Source organism: Ambystoma mexicanum, chromosome 1p (genome assembly GCF_040938575.1).
Source record: "Ambystoma mexicanum isolate Mex_15411 chromosome 1p, UKY_AmexF1_1, whole genome shotgun sequence".
Taxonomy (NCBI): domain Eukaryota; kingdom Metazoa; phylum Chordata; class Amphibia; order Caudata; family Ambystomatidae; genus Ambystoma; species Ambystoma mexicanum.
Genome location: NC_090921.1, coordinates 874650032 through 874669593, shown reverse-complemented (window position 1 = coordinate 874669593; position 19562 = coordinate 874650032). Strand labels below are relative to the sequence as shown.

The 19562-nt window shown below is 41.0% G+C and overlaps 1 long non-coding RNA gene across 1 annotated transcript in view; it reads left to right on the top strand.

The window, feature by feature from the left end:
• LOC138566378 (uncharacterized) overlaps window positions 1-17561 on the top strand; it is a 54975-nt gene extending 37414 nt beyond the window's left edge. The window contains exon 3 of the long non-coding RNA XR_011301929.1: window positions 17361-17561. This is a non-coding gene — a long non-coding RNA (uncharacterized lncRNA). The remainder of the gene's footprint in view (window positions 1-17360) is intronic.
• The last annotated feature ends 2001 nt before the right edge of the window (window positions 17562-19562 follow it).

Here is a 19562-nt window from a genome sequence, read left to right as displayed (position 1 = left end):
CACAATACAGCAAACCGAGCTTTGCGCATAAACACAAATGGAACCCTGATATAGCCAATCTTAGATCAAAATTAAGGCGCGATATAAGACTACTACCTTTATATGACAATACATTTCTAAAACAACAAATAAAAAATAAATATAGAAATCAAATTAAGCAAATAATAGCGACAACAAAACAAAATAATGCTGAATCAATGCTAAAAGCCCTATTCTCCCAAAAAGCAGGGGAAATATGGAAAATAAGAAACAGAACAGAAACAGCAGCTGAGAAATCGATTTTATTAAATTGCATTGACCAGCTGACATGGTCAACACATTATGAGAAACTTCTATTCAAACCTGAAGAAGATCTCGTCGCTAAGAATCAAAGTAGCCCTGATATCAAAGCCTTAGAATTTGACGCTCTGGATATAACTATCTTAATCAAGAAAATGAATAATTTGCGTGCGCTTGGTCCTGACAGGATAACAAATGCCATTCTAAAGGAAAACCCTGATGTTCTATACTTGATTTTTAAAAATGTCATAAACCAAAATACATTTCCTCCATAATGGCAGGAGACAATTATAATCCTGATTTTCAAATCCGGGGATAGGTCATGCCCAATCAACTATCGCCCAATAGTGCTTGTGGATGTGCCAGGAAAAATCTTAGCAAAGCCTTGTGGTTAGAGACTTCACAAAATGGCTCCATGAGCAGCAATTAATAGATCCCTATCAATCTGGTTTTGTTCCGGGCATAGGTACATCATTAAATCTACCTATTATTGCCATACTCAAAGCCCAAGCTATTTGCAAGAAACAACCAATATATCTTGCTTTAGTCGACTTCAAACAAGCATTTGACTTTGGGCCTCATTACGACCCTGGCGCTAATGGGTTAACGGCGCCGTAAAAGGCTGCGGCGCTGTTAACCCATTAGCGCCTGATTACAAGGTCCCTTTGCGGGACCCGACCTTAACGGCTGGTCTACACCAGCCGTTAAAGTAGGGACCCGCAAAGGGAACATGGTGCTAAGTACGGTACCACAATTTGCGGTACCGTACTTAGCGCCTTCGCCATTCCGATAGAGCCCTATGGGGCAAAAATGGGAATGGGGAAGGGCCATGGTTCAATGGGGAATTACCACCCGCCAACCTTGGAATGGGGTGGTAATTGCCCATTGAACCATGGCAGAACCGTTACAACACGGGCACCAACCATGGTGCTAATAACGCCATAGTTTAATGCCGGTGTTGTAATGAGGGCTTCTATCTCTCGATCCTTGCTATGGAAAAAACTTTTAAATGCCAACTGCCCTTCTTATATTTTTTACTTGTTTTTATTGTTTTACTCGAATATGAGCATAAAAATAAAACTGACAACAGACGGTCTCTTGTCAAACACAATAAGAACAAACACTGGGCTAAAACAGGGCTGTCCGTTTGCTTTAATACTTTTTAATTTTTATATTTGTGACTTTTTTAAAGAATTGATGATCACCACGTTTAGGATCCCGAACTATACTTTATTTATTATATGCAGATGATATGGTTCTTTTTGATAAAACTCCTATAGGCCTCCAGAGGAAATTGGCTGCTCTATCGCAATATGCTGAGCTAAACAAACTGGAAATTAACATTAAAAAAATGAACATTTTAATTGTTCAGCATTCAGCAAAAAAAAATCAAAATTAAAATCAACTGGTTTATCACCAATTACCCACTTGACATAATACATCAGTATAAATACCTTGGATTTAACATCAATTCTGATATAGCGGACATCCCCGACAAAAACGAAATTACCAATAGAATGAAACTTCTTTCAATCCAAGCAAAAGCCCTGCAAAGGAAGTATAGTCGGTTTTCCTTGATACCTACGCGCATGTTTTATCTACAGAAAGTGTGTTATCTTGCTATGTTCTTTATGAAAATGTATGTTTTAACGTATTTGCTTATGTCATAACTAAACCAATTTCAATAAAAATAAAAATGTTTAAAAAACAAACAAATATATGAAAATACCACTAAAAGAACAAAACAGGGATATATAAACTGTGTGAAAATAAGCAAATACCATTATACTGGGAGGGTGCAGGATAAACGATGGGAAGGTTAAATAAACTTGGAGAACAAGAGATAATAGGGTAGGGTAGGGTAATTAAACTGGGAGAAAAAGGGATAGGAAACAATCACACGGGTAGAAACACTAGTAAAGTAACCATGATAGTAACAGCCGTGATGACATTATCATTTTGGTTCTGAATCCATCAAAATCAAGGAAAAAGACAAATAGGATGAAAACCACTGCTGACAGTTGGCACTTCTTTAAAGCCAAAGAACACTGTTCCAGAAATCAGCAGATGAGGTGCTTTGCACATTCTGCAACACAATTCTACACCATGCACCTTCCAATATTCTGCTGCAGCACCTCCATCCACCACTGCAACAACATCACCATCTTTGACTTAAATTTCATCTTCCCTCATCACTGAAGCTGTGAGCGGTGGTTGTACAAAATCAACCACCACACATTGATGTGCTGCCACCAACAGCCAGAGCCTTAAAACACCTGCATTTAATGAATCATCCGAAATGCTAGAAGGTCACAAAGAAGGTTTTTTATGAACAGTCTGCTGATGTCTGCTTCCATCTCCAAAAGCACTGCTATTTTTTGAACATAGGTTGACCTTTCACAGGAGTTACCTGTACAACATCTAGTGAGAGTCCACTGGGATGATGAGATCGATACAACTACAATAAAAAACACACACAAAAACACACACAAAAAATGACTAAACTAAACCTGCAAACCACCATCAATTCAACTACCTCACAAAACACTCTAAAAACCTGCAAACATGAAAAAGCCTTAAACATTCCAAAAATACAATCAAATAAACCTTTCAATGTCACTAACATAAACACAAAAACTAAATGCCTGCATATAAATGTCATTAATTGATGCATCTTTTTTTATAGATCCATATTCGTCAAATGCATTAAACGCATGCCACACAATCAAAGCAGATGAAAACAATCATAATGACCAACTGATAGCAGTGGTACAAAAAACTAACACACACAAGACAGCAAATAAACCTTCAAAAATGTAAAAATGTATGAACACTTTCACACCAGTCATACTCCTGCCACCTTCACAGTGGGAGTTCTGGAATCAAAAGGATAACACTGCAAAAAATGGTGGCTTTTATACTTTCAAAAATAAATAACAAAAAAAGAGGACTATATTCTAATAAAACTACTAAAATGGAGGACACATTTTCCCCACAACCTATCACAGCCAGCTACAAAAATAGAAAAGTACCAACAACCAATAACAAAATATGAAACTCACAGAAATCTATTTTTCCCCAACCGAGCACCTTTCATAGCCACGGCTATCAGTCGCAACTGCAGATCCTGCTTTGTATCCGCGGCTATGTGTGAATCTTTTGCAAACCCAAAATCAAACTAATCCAGACTTCAAAACTCCAAATAAAATAAGAGAACTACCCAGATCAAATAACAAACACAATTAAAACTCTGTACTGTATCCTCCACATAACAATATGATTATTGCACAGAAAATGTATGTTTATAGCGGCTACAAATACAAAAGCTTCTATGGGTAAAACCAATTAAATGTTGAAAAGCATTGACGTGCCTATGCACGTGCTATTTATAGAAGGGATTATACAACAGCCCTTCATGGCCATTTGCTGATACCTGCGGCTATCTGCAACAACTACGGATTTAAAATGCCTACCATGTCTACATGTCAATGCCCAACATGCCTACCATCCCTACACCTCCACTTCTCATGTTCTTCTTCCATTGACCTAGTCTTTTGCAATCCCCAAAACACTCAATGCACCTAAGATGCTAGCCAACCCAAAATGTTGCATATCTGCGGCTACCACACGTCCATAAACACATGGATTGCCATTTATCCTCATAAAGCCGCGGCTGCATGCAGGGGTGGTATCTACCCATGAATAGCAATGCTGCGTGCTGGGTGGCTCCTGGATAGCCACGGATAATTACAGCATCACCATCAACCAATTAGAAACTACAAAACACAAACATCATACAAACCCTGCTCATACAAACCACTAGAAATTCAAACTAGGAATCATTTTCCTGGAAACAGAGAAAGACTGCAGATGTCATCGCTGGTTTGACAACTGTGTCGCTGATCAGAGAAAGTTGGTTGTTTTGCTTACTGGCTTTTTGTGAGAAACTAAATATTAACATTGGCCTAGGTTTCAGAGATTTTACAATTAAATGATTTGGATTGTGGGGAATCCCACAAAAACTGTTTTTCCACAGGGCACCCAGACATCATACTAATTGGAGACAATGATTTGGGGAATGTACGAGGTGTGTCCCTTACTTTAATCATCAAACAAGACATGGCAAAACAAATTCCTCACACCAGCTTCATATTTTCCAATCTGACTCAGAGGCAAAAATGGAGATGGACCAACAGATGTAATGGTAAAATAGAGAAATACAGGAGAAATGTTAATAAAACAGTGTCAGCATTCATGAGAGACTACAACCAATTATGGATTGCGAACAACAACATATAGTACTAAAGGATCAGTTTCAAAAGACCTGATGGAGTACACCTAAGGAAATGCTGTGTTCCTTCAAAACATCAAAACAGAAGTTCAGATGTGCTAAAATACTACACTCAGTGACCCCAACACAGTTCTTTTTTAGGAGTGCTTATGACCTACAAATACACAAATACAATAACATAAAATAAAAGTGTTTTATATACCTGCGGTTACATTTCATTGTCTTTAATTATAACCACGGTTACAAACATTGTATTGTTAGAGATTTTCGTCTGGGGAGATATACCTAATCACATGGTATTCTTTTATTGTGGTAAAGTGGTATAGTGTTAGTGTGGTGGTATAATGTTATTGTGGTAATCCTGCCTTCAGAATACTCTAAAACCTGTACTTCATCCCGGGTCACCGCTAAAGGGAAATTGCCAGACTTATTACACTTGGATTGATTTTGACATTGTCACTTGTTATTCCCAGCAACCTATCTATGCGGCCGGGCTACTGACTTGATGCCAGATCTGTTCAGTTATAAACATGCACAGCTGACATACCACACACACATACACACTGTCTAACTGCAGAGCCCATAATATATTAAATTACATAACCCAAATGCCCTAAAAATGTATCAGAGCACCTAGTGAATTGTGTAATGTATTTTTATCATGGCAAATAACTTACTGATCACGGAATGCAACATTTAAACAGAAACTCATCTGACAGTGCGAATGTGGATAAGCAAGAAGAAACAGGGAAAGAGAATTTCAAAATAAACACAGCCCAATAACAAAATGAAATGTATTCAATTCACTCCGACCTTGGATCGTGGAACTTGGCAGAAGCCACGCACAATAACAAGATCTTGTAACTTTAAAAAAAAAAGCATTTGCTTGAAATGGAACCTTGCATGAAAAGAGCCCCTTCTGTCTAGCTAAATAAAAAACACAACCATTCAATTGTGCCTGCCTTCGCTTTTGGACAGGCATATCTACCTTACACATGAGAAGATTCTTGCTCTGCTATCTCTGGAACACCCCTCTGCTCAGTTTGGCAACAAATGTAGTGTTGCGACCTCTGTACACTCCAGCCCCGCAGGGATGCACAAATTCTCTGCCAGGATAACTGCTCCCCCATCTATCATTGTCTCCTGCTATCTCCCAGTGCAGCTCTGCTAGACTCCTGCGCCTGCGTGTCTGCTGTTCATCTGCCTACACCCCCCCCGTGTCTTGAATTTAAGTGCTATCGCTGTCAATCAACAGGACCTGCCTCTTTCAGTGATGTGCGCACATCACCCTAGCTGGTCAGTATTTTTCCCCTTGGTGAATAGTTTTTCCAAATATATCTGCAACATTTGCTTCCTTCAGCATACAATAGTGAATTCGCAACAGTGCATTTCTTACTCACAGTTTGTGTAATGTAATCACAGCCACAAACTGTGCTTGCACGTTTTAAAAACACCTCATTTATCACATCTTATCTGCCCATTTTGCACTGATTTGTTAATAACATGACACACATTATGGGGAAGGGGTGTTAATTAATTAGTTCAGATTAGTATGTACACAGTGCAAACCGGAGAGATGACCTGTTTACCGTGAAGTAGACCATTTCAAAACGAATGTGTGCCTTTCCGTTTGTAATGTGCACCAGCTATTTGATGTCTGTATTTTCCACATGGACCCCCTGCCACTATTTACTGCCTCCTCTGAATGTAGTGGCATTTCTCACAGTGTCCCTACATATACAGTGTCCCTATAGGATAAAAAGAAGGCCTCACTTCAGGCGTTACACTACAGTACAACTTAAAATATCAATACAGTACAACACTACTCATGCACTTATATATAGTAGCTGAAAATAAAGCAAGCAGAGAATAATACATAACGGTAGACTTGGTAAGCAAACATTCCACAGCCATACAACATAACACCGTAAGTAACAACACACAACCTAAAATACAGTGCATGTGTCACTAAAAATAGAATATGATGGATCCTTTTTATTATAATTTCGTTGAACTCATTTCTTCTCGTTTTCGCCAAAATCTCACATGTAGAAAAGCCTGAAAACACACAGCCAACACAAAAAAGAGTCCCAAATACCTACCATGTTTGACCCACAATGTTGCTATACCTATAGAAATAACTTTCAAAAAGAAATGAAACCCTGACATCCTAAAATATATAGCCGCAGGAAAAGAACTACTCATACCCGGGGTTGTCTGTAGTCCTTTGTAGCCTCGGATATAGCTGTGAAAAGACTGAAACTTGGGGTTGGTCATCCTAGGTTACCTGGGGAAACCCAGACGTGAACCCTTTGCTCACTGTGCTCAGAGATGCACAGCTCCACCTCATTGATGATGCCCGACTAGGCCGAAACACGTGTCTGGGGTTGCTGTTGGCACTCTTGTACAAAGGAGCTTTGCCAGGTCTTTCGGTGACTGCCCTTGTGGGCGGGGCAAAGACTGATATGCAATTGGATATTCCTCCTTTGTGAATAGTACAGTGAGCAAAAAACAATGGCTGCAGACTCTCACACAGAACAGGTTATCAATCCATATTATTTCTAGAGAGGGGTGCCTGCTACCTTTTTTGTATTTTTCCAAGGAACTTGGGGTCACCTGGGGGAACCCAGATGTGGACCCCTTGCTCACTGTGCTCAAAGAGCCACAGCTACACCTCATTGATGAGGCCCGACTAGGCCGAAACACATGTCATGGGATGCTGTTGGCACTATTGTTCAAAGGAGGTTTACCAGGCATTTCGGTGCTGGAATGCCCTTGTGAGTGGGACAAAGACTGATAAGCAAATGGTTATTCCTCCTTTGTGAAAAGTACAGTGAGCAAAAAGTGATGGCTGAGGACTCTCAAAGTGGGAAAAACCACAGAACAGGTTATCATGCCATGTACTTTCTAGAGAGGGGCGCCTGCTACCTTTTTTGTAATTTTGCAAGGAACTTGGGTTGGTCACCCTAAGCTACCTGGGGGAACCCAGACATGGACCCCTTGCTCACTGTGCTCAGAGAGTCACAGCTACACCTCACTGATGAGGCCCGACTAGGCCGAAACATGTGTCTGGGGTTGCTGTTGGCACTGTTGTTCAAAGGAGGTTTGCCAGGCATTTCGGGGCTGGACTGCCCTATGGGCGGAACAAAGACTGATATGCAAATGGTTATCCCTCCTTTGTGACAAGTACAGTGAACAAAAAGTGATGGCTGCAGACTCTCAAAGTGAGAAAAAAACACAGAACAGGTTTTCATGCCATGCTCTTTCTAGAGAGGGGCGCCAGCTACCTTTTTGTGAATCTGCGCATAGGTTTGCAAAATGATTATAGACCCGACCTTGAATGTTTGTGCAAAGTTTGAATGGATTTTGCCAAGTGGGAGCTAAGTTATATCACTCATTTTGTGTATCTACATGTTGACAATTTTCAAAAAATAAAACAATGATAGATTTTCAGCAAACTTGTGCGAGGAGCATTGGCAATGACCTGAAAGCATGGTTTCGCAAATGTGTCTGTGTTTTATTTTTTGAAAATGTCACAATGTAGGTGCAAAGACTAGTGATATACCTTTGGTGACTGAGGTGTAGCCTGTGGCCATGGCCATTGGGCAGATTGTCATGACCCGGACAATCTGACCACTGGCCATGGCCACCAGGTACCGGCAATCGGGTTTAAGTGGCATGGCCACCAGGGACCGTCTATGTGGTAAAGGTTTTAAAAATTGGGATATGTTTGAATGGGAAAAATGATTCTAATCGCAGCTACAACCTGAAGTGCTGGACGGAATTTCAGAAAAAGTGTGCGAGGAGCATCGGCAAGGAACTGAAAGCGTGCTTTTGCAAATCTGTCCTTTATTTTATTTTGTCCAAAGTGTCAAAATGCAAGTACAAACAATAATGATATAACTTTTGTGCCTGGGCTTTGGGCCTGGCCCTGAACAAGGACAACTGCCTACTCTGATTTGCTTATTGGGGCATGACACTTGTGCAAAGCCCAGGTTTCAATGGGGAAATAAAAAGTGCTTGTGGCTGCAGCCTAAGTGCCGGACGGGATTGCAGCAAACTTGTGTGAGGAACATCAGCAAGGAAATAAAAACACGCTTTTGCAAATCTGTCCTGTGTTTTACTTTTTCCAACGTGTCAAAAAGTAACTACAAAAAACAGTGATATAACTTTGGCTCCTGGGCAGTGGGCCTCGTCCTCAGCAAGGAAACATGTCTACTCTGATTTGCTTCTTCGGGCATGAGATATGGCCAAAGCCCATGCTTCACGGATTGTGGAGACTGGCCAAGGCTGTGAGTCATGAGCACTGGCCATTGGTCACATTATGAGTGAATAGGAACACTGAACTAGGATGCAGGGTAGGTGCAGTGGATAATGGGGGTTGGTTGGTTTGGTGGGGTCATGGCCGAGCCCCATGCCCTAGGCTATTCAACCATGATTGCAACCCTAGCTAGCGCTGCTGATAACGACATAAATCAGTATGCGTGGGCAAAATATATGTTTGGTAAAGGAGGTTTACAGTTCTTTCATGTATGTTAAAAAAGAGATTAGAGAGATGTAACATCATTTTCACTAATAAAAATGTATGAAATTCACTGAAATAACTTTGCAAAAGGGACGTTATTGTTAAGTTGCACTTACAAAAACCTATACAATTCAGTGAAAAAATGTTGTTAAAGGTTCGTTATGGCTAAGTTACACTGATAAAATCCTATCAAATTCAGAGTAAAAAAGGGACGTTATGTTTACAAGTAAAATCGAAAACCCCAAGAAATTTGCCAGTTATGGTAAGCTATGTAACCATTACTCGCACCACCACTGCTAAGACTAACACCCAGGATAATCAAAGATTACTTAATACATTGCTGTGACCACATTACAAGGAGACCTGGACTTTTCCTCTGCCTCCCACATGTCTACAGAGACCTGAGGAAAGCAGAGCAAAGCAGAGGAAGCCCCCCCTGAGCCACAAAATCTATGGCTTTTCTGTCAGTGTGATATCCACACTTACGATAGCTCATCAAATCTGTGACTCCAGCACTGCCAAAGCTAGATCTGTCTTGTCAGGGCAGAAACTGAACCTGTGATGAAGTGTGAGAATCATGGCTCTTGCAGTGTGAGGGATGTTGAAAGCTGTGAAAGGTGGATGTTTGTGGCAAGACACCAGGGGCTCTTATTTTTCTCCTTTATTGGGGGTGGGATTTAGGAAAGATGTGTCTTTTTGAAACTTTCCTTCCATTGACATCAATGGAATCCTCAGCTATGTGCTATGTCATGAACCCTAACCTGACTTTGGAAGCAAGTACCGCTTTTTTTGTAGCTTCACTCGACTCATATTTTTTCGGGGCACTGAACAGCGCATAAGGGTATGGGTGCAGAGGACTGTGTACGCTCTCATGATTTCCTGTGTAGTTTTTACTGTAGCACACATCTCCTTATAGTGAAAGGTGGCCAGGGTACTTTGTATATTTGATTCCATTATTTTCTGGAATATCCTTTTTACCTTTTATACGTGCCTAGGAAAGAATGGTGGCAGTGAACAGTGTTTTACTTACTGTTCTGGTGCACTACTACTTTTTACTGCATAGTGCATTTCTAGTACCTTATACTCAAATTAGCCATATGCTGGGGTTTTAAGTCCTGTCCTTTGGCCACCTTTGTTTTTTGGCCAGCTTCCTGCCTTATTAGGTCAGGAAACACAACATAAGTTAATCCACTTCCCGGGATCCAGCTTGGGCTCATGGGCAAGTGCCTTCGTTGGGTGAACTGGTCCGGATGGTTTCAGACTGTCTAGTGCCAATATAGATTCCTGATTGGAAGTGTCTGTTGCTGGGGAGATTTGTTTTTTTGGGATGTCCCTGAGTGTACAGCCCTTGCCTATTTGAATGGTGGAAATCATTGCTAATGTTAGACTGGGGAAGCCCTCAGTCCAAATCTGGAATCGGAAGAGGCGCTCTGCCGCTGCTTCTCATGAAATCCATTGGAGCCAGGATTCTGAAGAAAAAGAGCCTGTGCTGAAGATCCAGAAGACTGCTGCAAAGCAAACACTGAATTGCCAAAGCCATCTCCCAGACTAGCCCTGCTGTTTTTACGGCGACCACAGAAGACCTCCTTCAGTGCTCCATTGCTTGGACTAGTATGATCAACCAGCCCTACACCCTGCACATGTGGCCTGCTGTTCAACGATGTCACATTTAGCCCAGTAATATCCTGCAGGCTGCCCATTGTTAGAAATAACCTCTTTGCTTCATGGATCGCCAGGGCCTTCCTGGATGCCAATATTAACCGCTGACATGATTGCTGCCTTGTGACCCCTGGCTGACATTTCTTTTCTGCTGCCCTGCTTCTGCTGTTTCCTAGAGGTATGTGACAGCTTTTATGAGGTGTCTGGTCCGTCCAGCGGTAAGTCTGTCAAAGCCACCCCAGAACTGGACCCAATACTGACACTGTCTTTAGCATCTGCACTTGCAACACCTGGACCTGCAACAATGTAACCAATGGCAAAAGTTGAGTTCCTTGTGAGGATTAGTGCCCCAGCAGTGGTCACTCGAAAAATTGGATGAAGGATCCAGATCGCACATTCCTGTTATCCTGTGCATGGATAAACGTAGGGATTGCGTGAGTGCAAATTCCATTCCCTAACACTCGCTTACTTGGCTACGATCAGTAGAGTTCTAGCCAAGTTTAGGGTAAAAAAGTGTATTCTGTGATATGATTTTCTTTATTTTTCCTTGCATAGTGTTTTAAGGACTAATACATTCGTATATTTGGGTACTTCTGTTTGGTCCCTAATATTTTACTGTCTGGGCCGGGAGGAGAGCTCTGGGTCAACGTGTTTGTCTTCATGGTGATTCGGATTTGGATAAGCAGTTAATAGATTTGGGTGACAGATTCAGGTTAAGTTTATGAATATTCGTGTTGATCAAATGTTGCTGTAAACATTGGGTTGAAGAGGTCAGACCTTTTTCCTGCAACACGTGGTTAAAACAAACAATCTATAAAGTTAACAGAATAGGTTAGAAGTTCAAAACCTTTCCTGTTGGGGATTCTTAAAGAAAGCAAAGTGATACTTGCCTTGAACCTGTCCATGCTTTTAATACAGAAACCTAAATTAACTCCTTGTTTGCAACTGACAAAATAATAGCAATATTTAGGGCCAAATTCACAAAAAATAATGCAAATGTATAATGCAGTGAGGATATGCAGGTCACCTTATTCACAATGAATGCCTCCACATTTCCACAGGGTTGTGCTGCAGCACACATGATGTGCTGTCCAGCCCACATGTATACCGTCGTTTTGGGAGCATGTATGGTGCACCCATTGACCTATTACTGTAGGTATATGCCATGTGTTTTTCCCAGGTACAGATTACAAAGCATTGTGACCTTACCAGGTAAATGGTATTCATTTGGGAAATATCAGAGTCTACATCATGAATACTTGGCATGTGGCTGAGTCTTCCTAAACCCTATTGTCCTTTCCGAGTTCACTGACCTGCACCCATATACTCTCCCTATTAATACATTGTATGTTATGTTATCTTGCATTTGGTTATGGCGTTGAAGTGATTTCGCTGTCAGAGAGACAAAGGGGGAATATGATAGAACATTCAGTAGTGGTAGGGAGGATTAAAGTCGGGTAGATAGTTGGGAGGAGGGCGCTGGATCGATAAGATCCTCAGGAAGGCATGAGAGGAAAAGGTGGAGGAGCTGTGTTTACACTTGGGCCAACTTCATTGCAAAATATGTAACCCCAATAGTCCTTATGGAAGCCAACTCATTGGGATGAACCTTCATGCACTGCTTAATGGCTCTTCCTCATCTCTACATGCTTCTCAGAGCTCCATGTCTATTATGAATTTCCTACATATACTATACTATCATAAATCTGAACAATACACAATTGGTCAACATCTACATGATGAAAAGCAGACCTAGGCATCCCTGGCACGTGACTGACTCTGCTTATCTGACATGCAATCCAACAATTCCTTGCTTCAACTGTACTAATTGGATCAACCTCAGAAGGATGAAAGGTTAAATTCGTCATACCCAGATTCCAATCTGAGACCTGCAGGTTACAGATGGATCTCTGTGGTGGATGCGTTAATCTACTGAGGTATCTTGCTGCTGAATTCAATGTGCTGTCCTACTTGGATAACATTCATAGATCCGTAGGACTCCATTTCCTCTTGCTAAGCCCCCAACCCAGACTCACTCACCTGCTCCCGTTCCCGCAATTCTTTCTCTCCCTTACTAAAGGCATATGAGGGATTTTGTGTGTGTGCCTTCCCCTCGCCAGCCTGAAATTGTCACAAACTCCCCCAAGCTCCCCTGAATAGTAATGGCTCCTAAAGGTGATTCAGGCAGATTTACCATTGAAGAAGAATCCCCAGGAATCAGCAAACCTACGCAAATCTCACTCAGAGAAAGTTCGCTCAGGCTCACCTGTGATAACCAGTGTGTCCTAACATATATGCAATGCATGATCTGGAAATGTAGCTGAGAATTAATCCTGACGTATGGTAAGGAGGGATTAACTTTTCCTCTAAGTGAGTATATGATTTTAGAGACAGCGGGTTTTAGCTCATACAGTGTGTTTTGTTTGGAAATACGTTTACATTGTATCAAAACATAGTGAGGAAGAAATAATACACGATACATGTCTTCAAAATAGCAGACACTAAATGCACATCAGTTGCAGGAATTATATATCAATTTAGACTAAGGAAAGCATGACATTGATTTGGTGCTGATTTCATGGACAAGATCCAAAAGGTTACATCCCAATTGTAAATCTGTGATTAGTGTCAATGATCTGTGAAAACAGTTGGGACTTGCAATCAATCAAGTTAAATTTAAACATATTGCAATGACATTTTGTATGGATATATGATCATACTTGGGCGCATTTGTTACCAATTTGAAGTGGTTGTACAATAGTGCATCTGTAACCATGTACTGATTATCAAGATGATCAACGAGTTGTATGAAAAAAGCTTATTCGGCTAAAACGTTTACTTGGAATCATATATAACATTGCAATTGAGCCAACATAGACTGGGGTGATTTTGTCAAACAGATGCTTGAAAAAATAGAAAATGTTGAAAACGCAGATAAAAAAAAGAAATGCAAGGTCAGCCAAAATGGGTGCAAGATGTTCAAATTCTGCTTGCCAGTTTGCACAGTTTGGAGAGTGGGTGTTTTATTCATAATTGTGCATTGTTTGGCAGTTTAATGATTGCTTCCGGAGGTTCCCATTCAGTCTGTTCTTCTAACATAGTTTAATCCAGGAAGTATCCTTGCTTGGCCATGTCTGACACTATTCTAGTGTGTGCCGGGAAAACACAACCCTTTTCTGTTCATGTGCCCTTACAATTCTAAAATTGAATAGGCCTGAATGCCAGCGTTGTGAAGTCGCATTATTACAATGTTTCTGGGTAGTACAATGCAGTACAGTGTTACCCTACAACACAAATATACTGAAACGCACGTGCAGAAGATCGCTTTAGCAGCGCTGTGGAAAACGCACAATTTCTAATCAAGGTGTAATTATGTGCGTTTGTAAGTGTTTAAACTTCATCAGGCATCAGGCAGTTGTTATTCGTGTGTAATCTAAAGTTGTACTATAGAGGACAATCTAAAACGTACAACATAAAAAAAGCGTATTGCTGGTTAATGTGCCAAAATGTGCCAAAACATTTGCACATTATTAACGGTGAGCACTTTCCAGTTATGTTTAGGGAGCCGTTTAGGGAGCAGGAAAAATGCAAGGTGCAGTTTCTGGGTAGGTGATTTATGTTTGGGCTCACATTTGCATAGTAAGCGAAATTTAGTGTTGTAAGAAAAGTGTTTAAAGTGCATAACTTGGAGGTTAAGACGACAAAAACCCTGGAACTTTCCAGGTATATTTGGAAAGTAGGAAACATGTAATGTGCAGATATTTTGAGTAAATGATGTATGTCGTGGCCCCATTTGACACATTAGCAAACATTACACACTTTAAGAAAAGTGCTAGCAAGAATCATTTGCAGGCTAGGACACCAAAAACCATGGAACTGCCCATTTCTGTTTAGGGAACAGGAAATATGGCATTTGCAGAGTTTCTGGTTAAATGATATATGTGTTTGTACAAAAAGGTACATTACGTGCTCTGAGTAAACATACGTGACATGTATAATTTGCAGGTGGGACCATCAAAAACCATGAAACTTTATCGTTATGTTTAGTGAGTAGGAAACATGTAGTGTGCAGAATTTCAGGGTAAATGTTTCATTTTGTGGGTTAATTTGGCATATTGATCAACTTTAAGTGCTCTATGAAAAGTGCTTAACTTACATCATGCGGAGGTCGAGCCACCAAAAACCTTTAGACTTAACTTTATGTTTAAACAGTAGAAAACATAAAACGTGCAGAGTTTTTGTGTAAATGATTTATGTGTGGGCACAAGTTGGCACATAAAGCAAGTTTCTCGACGCTAAAGGTTTAAGCATGTCCCTGCTATTGCATGTTTCCCTTTACAATGCTCCCTTAAATTTATCCTGATAGTTGAAGTAACTACCGGCTGTGTAAACATTACAAAAATGGCTAACAATTGTATTAAATTCTGGATTCAATTGAAATGTTTGAGATCTAGACAACGTACACAGAACTACACTTGAAGCGTTGTTATTAGCTTGGAAATCTTTTTTTCAAATCAGAAAGCAAGCCAGAAACCCAGTAAGAAAATCAAATTGAGGATTTCAGTTGAAGGCTGTGCTTCGGAGCCGGTGCGCTCATATGACTATCCGGGGGTTAGGTTTTCAGAGGATCCTACTTGGTCAGCCCAACATACAAAGGCTGTGGCAACCCTGAAAAAAAATAGTAGTGGAGTCCGTTATTTTTATTTTAGCTGTTGCAGTGGAACAGTCTCTCCGGCCCTACATTTGTACAAATCCAAGGGTCAGGTGGCAACTACGTATGGGGCTGAATTTTGGGGGCACCCTGCAATCCCTCCATTGTAACATTTATAGAGCATTACCTATGCAATCAAAAGGTGCACCAATGGCCAGTCCTCGCTGAGAATGTGATCTCAAGCCAATGTCTGAGGTACTGGCGACCAAACCACTGCTATACTGGGTTAGAATTTGAAGTACACCCGAATTCGGTAACCACAGAGATTCGCTTAATAGTCTGCTGAAAACACCTGGATCCGGTTCTCTGCCCTGGCTAAGGTTCATTCAAGAGGGTCTAGTGGGTTTAGACCTGGATGTTGTCTGGTCTAACCCCGCACATTTGTCTTCTGGTTCTAAGGTGAAGGTGAAAAAATCTTGCCATGAGGCAATTACTAATAGCATGAAATGTGCTTGTCACAATTTGAGCACTAGTTGCTTGTATCTTGAACTGAAACAGACAGAGGGCTTTGAGCCTTACCTAAACTGTGTTTGCCCTAGTTACACTCAGGCATTATACATCCAGTTGCGTAACAACACACTGAAGACGCTTCTGCAGCTGTGATTTTTTGTAAAGCCACCACTGATTTGAATGCATTGTATTGTATTGCTAAATATGTGTTTAGGGCATGGCTAAGAAGATCATGCACTCTTGGACTGCTGTGATACATATTTTAGTATGAACCTTCGCTGGTTCTTGCTTTTAATGTATTTTGTCTGGATGAATTCTGGTTTTATAATTGTTTATTATGAACTGTGTGGTGAAATGATGCTTTTATGTTTTTTGTTTCAGCCGAATAAAGCTATGTTTGAACAACAATACTAATAAGATAACAATGAGCTGTGAAACCCATCTGGGTTGACCTGCTTCTGCTCCATAAAGCTATGTTTGAACAACAATACTAACAAGATAACAATGAGCTGTGAAACCCATCTGGGTTGACCTGCTTCTGCTCCAAGAGAAGAGTCAAACATCCCTTATTCTTTGACTATAGCGAAATCCTGTCCGTTATTTGTATTTTAGCCGTTGCAGTGGAACAGTCTCTCCGGCCCTACATTTGTACAAGTCCAAGGGTCAGGTGGCAACTACGTATGGGGCTGAATTTTGGGGGCACCCTGCAATCCCTCCATTGTAACATTTATAGAGCATTACCTATGCAATCAAAAGGTGCACCAGTGGCCAGTCCTCGCTGAGAATGTGATCTCAAGCCAATGTCTGAGGTACTGGCGACCAAACCACTGCTATACTGGGTTAGAATTTGAAGTACACCCGAATTCGGTAACCACAGAGATGCGCTTAATAGTCTGCTGAAAACACCTGGATCTGGTTCTCTGCCCTGGCTAAGGTTCATTCAAGAGGGTCTAGTGGGTTTAGACCTGGATGTTGTCTGGTCTAACCCCGCACATTTGTCTTCTGGTTCTAAGGTGAAGGTGAAAAAATCTTGCCATGAGGCAATTACTAATAGCATGAAATGGGCTTGTCACAATTTGAGCACTAGTTGCTTGTATCTTGAACTGAAACAGACAGAGGGCTTTGAGCCTTACCTAAACTGTGTTTGCCCTAGTTACACTCAGGCATTATACATCCAGTTGCGTAACAACACACTGAAGACGCTGCTGCAGCTGTGATTTTTTGTAAAGCCACCACTGATTTGAATGCATTGTATTGTATTGCTAAATATGTGTTTAGGGCATGGCTAAGAAGATCATGCACTCTTGGACTGCTGTAATACATATTTTAGTATGAACCTTCGCTGGTTCTTGCTTTTAATGTATTTTGTCTGGATGAATTCTGGTTTTATAATTGTTTATTATGAACTGTGTGGTGAAATGATGCTTTTATGTTTTTTGTTTCAGCCGAATAAAGCTATGTTTGAACAACAATACTAACAAGATAACAATGAGCTGTGAAACCCATCTGGGTTGACCTGCTTCTGCTCCAAGAGAAGAGTCAAACATCCCTTATTCTTTGACTATAGCGAAATCCTGTCCCTTTTTGATGTCTCCCTATGGACCACAATAAAGATTGCAATAAGCCCCTTAAGAGGTCTGGCTGAGTTTTTCATCCAAAGATGACAGCAGGCCACGTGAATCCACAAGAGAAAGGTCATATTTTTGAAGGAGTTGTGCCAAAAGTGCACTGCAGATTCCATTTTGCTATTGGAGAAAATTGGGCCAGATCTACATTGCTAACATTCAGACGAGTCTAGGAGAGTGCTGACCTAAATGTGCATGTTGTAAAGTAATGTACTTATCTACTTTTGAAATATTGTACAACTCATGGTTCACACTTGGGTCAGATATGGACGTGACTCAGCAAGTGACCTTTGATGTATTATTTTTTCTTTCCACTGGTACACATACAAAGAAACTAACAGCACCTCCCCACCATCTCCATGTTAACATGATGCTGAGCTAGATGGAGACCGTACTGCACATGTGCAGGGTGATGTGTTAGGATGTTCTAATGTTCATTTACACTTGTTTGGACATTATGCGTATGGCAGTGGTGGTGAAGTATTTAGGACACTGAATTCCAAATAAGTTATAAGAGATGGGCTTGCAGATCAAATGTCCCAATGTCTTTTTTAATTAGCCTTGTCCTTTTGATTTGATTTTGTTGTTTTTCTTCGACAAAAATGTAGAAACAGTTGCCAAAATACTCTTGAAGTGTATGTATGCTTAGAGAAACCTTTGCCCCATTGCTTGAATTGCGTAGGGGTTATTCATATGGATTCATAAACAATACAGTATGATTTTGCAGCTAATGTATTCTTGGAGCAGAAAATAGCATCAGGGCTCAGTTGGCCAACTGGTTCTGTGCGCTCATTCCTAATACAGGATGTCCTTGCATGGGTCAACCTGCCTAAGACATGTTCACAAAGACTGTCTAGTGATTAAATAGTACAAGTTCAGAATCAATCACGTCATTTTTAGTTTTCAGAAAATGAATAAATACAAACCGTTTGGTCTCCTTTTTAGCATTACTTCCATTGAATGTTGAGTTGAGTTTTGTTGCACAGCAACTCCCCCACCACTTGCCTAGCACATTGCACTGTTACATATTCTTTCTGTTCCTCCCTACAGAGATGTGTGTTATGGTCTGTGGGGCCTTTCCAATTGCTTGCCTTTGAATGTTAAGTGTGGGAGACTATGGGGTGAGTGTGTTCTATTAATATGGAGAAGTTAAACCTTTACAGCATCCACAATATCACTTCTGGCCTCTTGCAAGGTGTTCAAACCTTTTCAACTGGTCCATTTCTGGCCAGCCACAATGTTTATGCTTTCTCAATGCGGCTACAGATTTTGTTTCTGTTTTTGGGCTGCTGTTAGGCAAGGGTGTCTCCTGATACGGAGATGATGTAGAGAGGTTAACCTGCTGCATAGTGCCCAGTAGTGCCTTTGGATTCTTGCAAGGTGTTCACACCTTTTCACAATTTCTGTCTACCCGTGATGGAACATGTCAATGGGCCCTAATTAAGGCACAACGTATTGTTGGCTTTCATTTAGTGTGCAATCAATTAAACAATTAAACTGCAGACTTGTATGTGCCTCCTATACCACTCCCCATACTCCAGTCATTTAAAGCACCCACTTTGAAGATGGTTATACCGTTTATCATTGTGTTCTGCAACTATATTCGTTCACCTGCTGTGCAGTACCTGTTATACCTGCAATGCCTAAAATAAAGCAGTCATTTATGAGCGCCAACGTCGGAACGTGTTTCAATACTGGATATTCTATTACTGAAATACAGCAATGGCTTGTTACTCAATGAATTTCACCCACACAGTCAGCCGTCCACTATCACACCATATTTCTGCTAAACAAAGCGTGCCAGGACTCCTCACTGCCCTGACCCCTCCAGAATGAGTTTCTTGTTAGGCCTGGGCCCTTGCTTAAATGACTTTGGATGCCTCTGTCCCTTCCATTACTTGTAGAGCTCCCGCGCACTGCCTAGCCTTACTCTTCCCAACCCGCATTGCCTCCCCCCTGTCTTCCCCCCAGATAGAGGATTGGTGCATTCATGGGCCAGCTGTGCCAGCTGATGACTTCCTA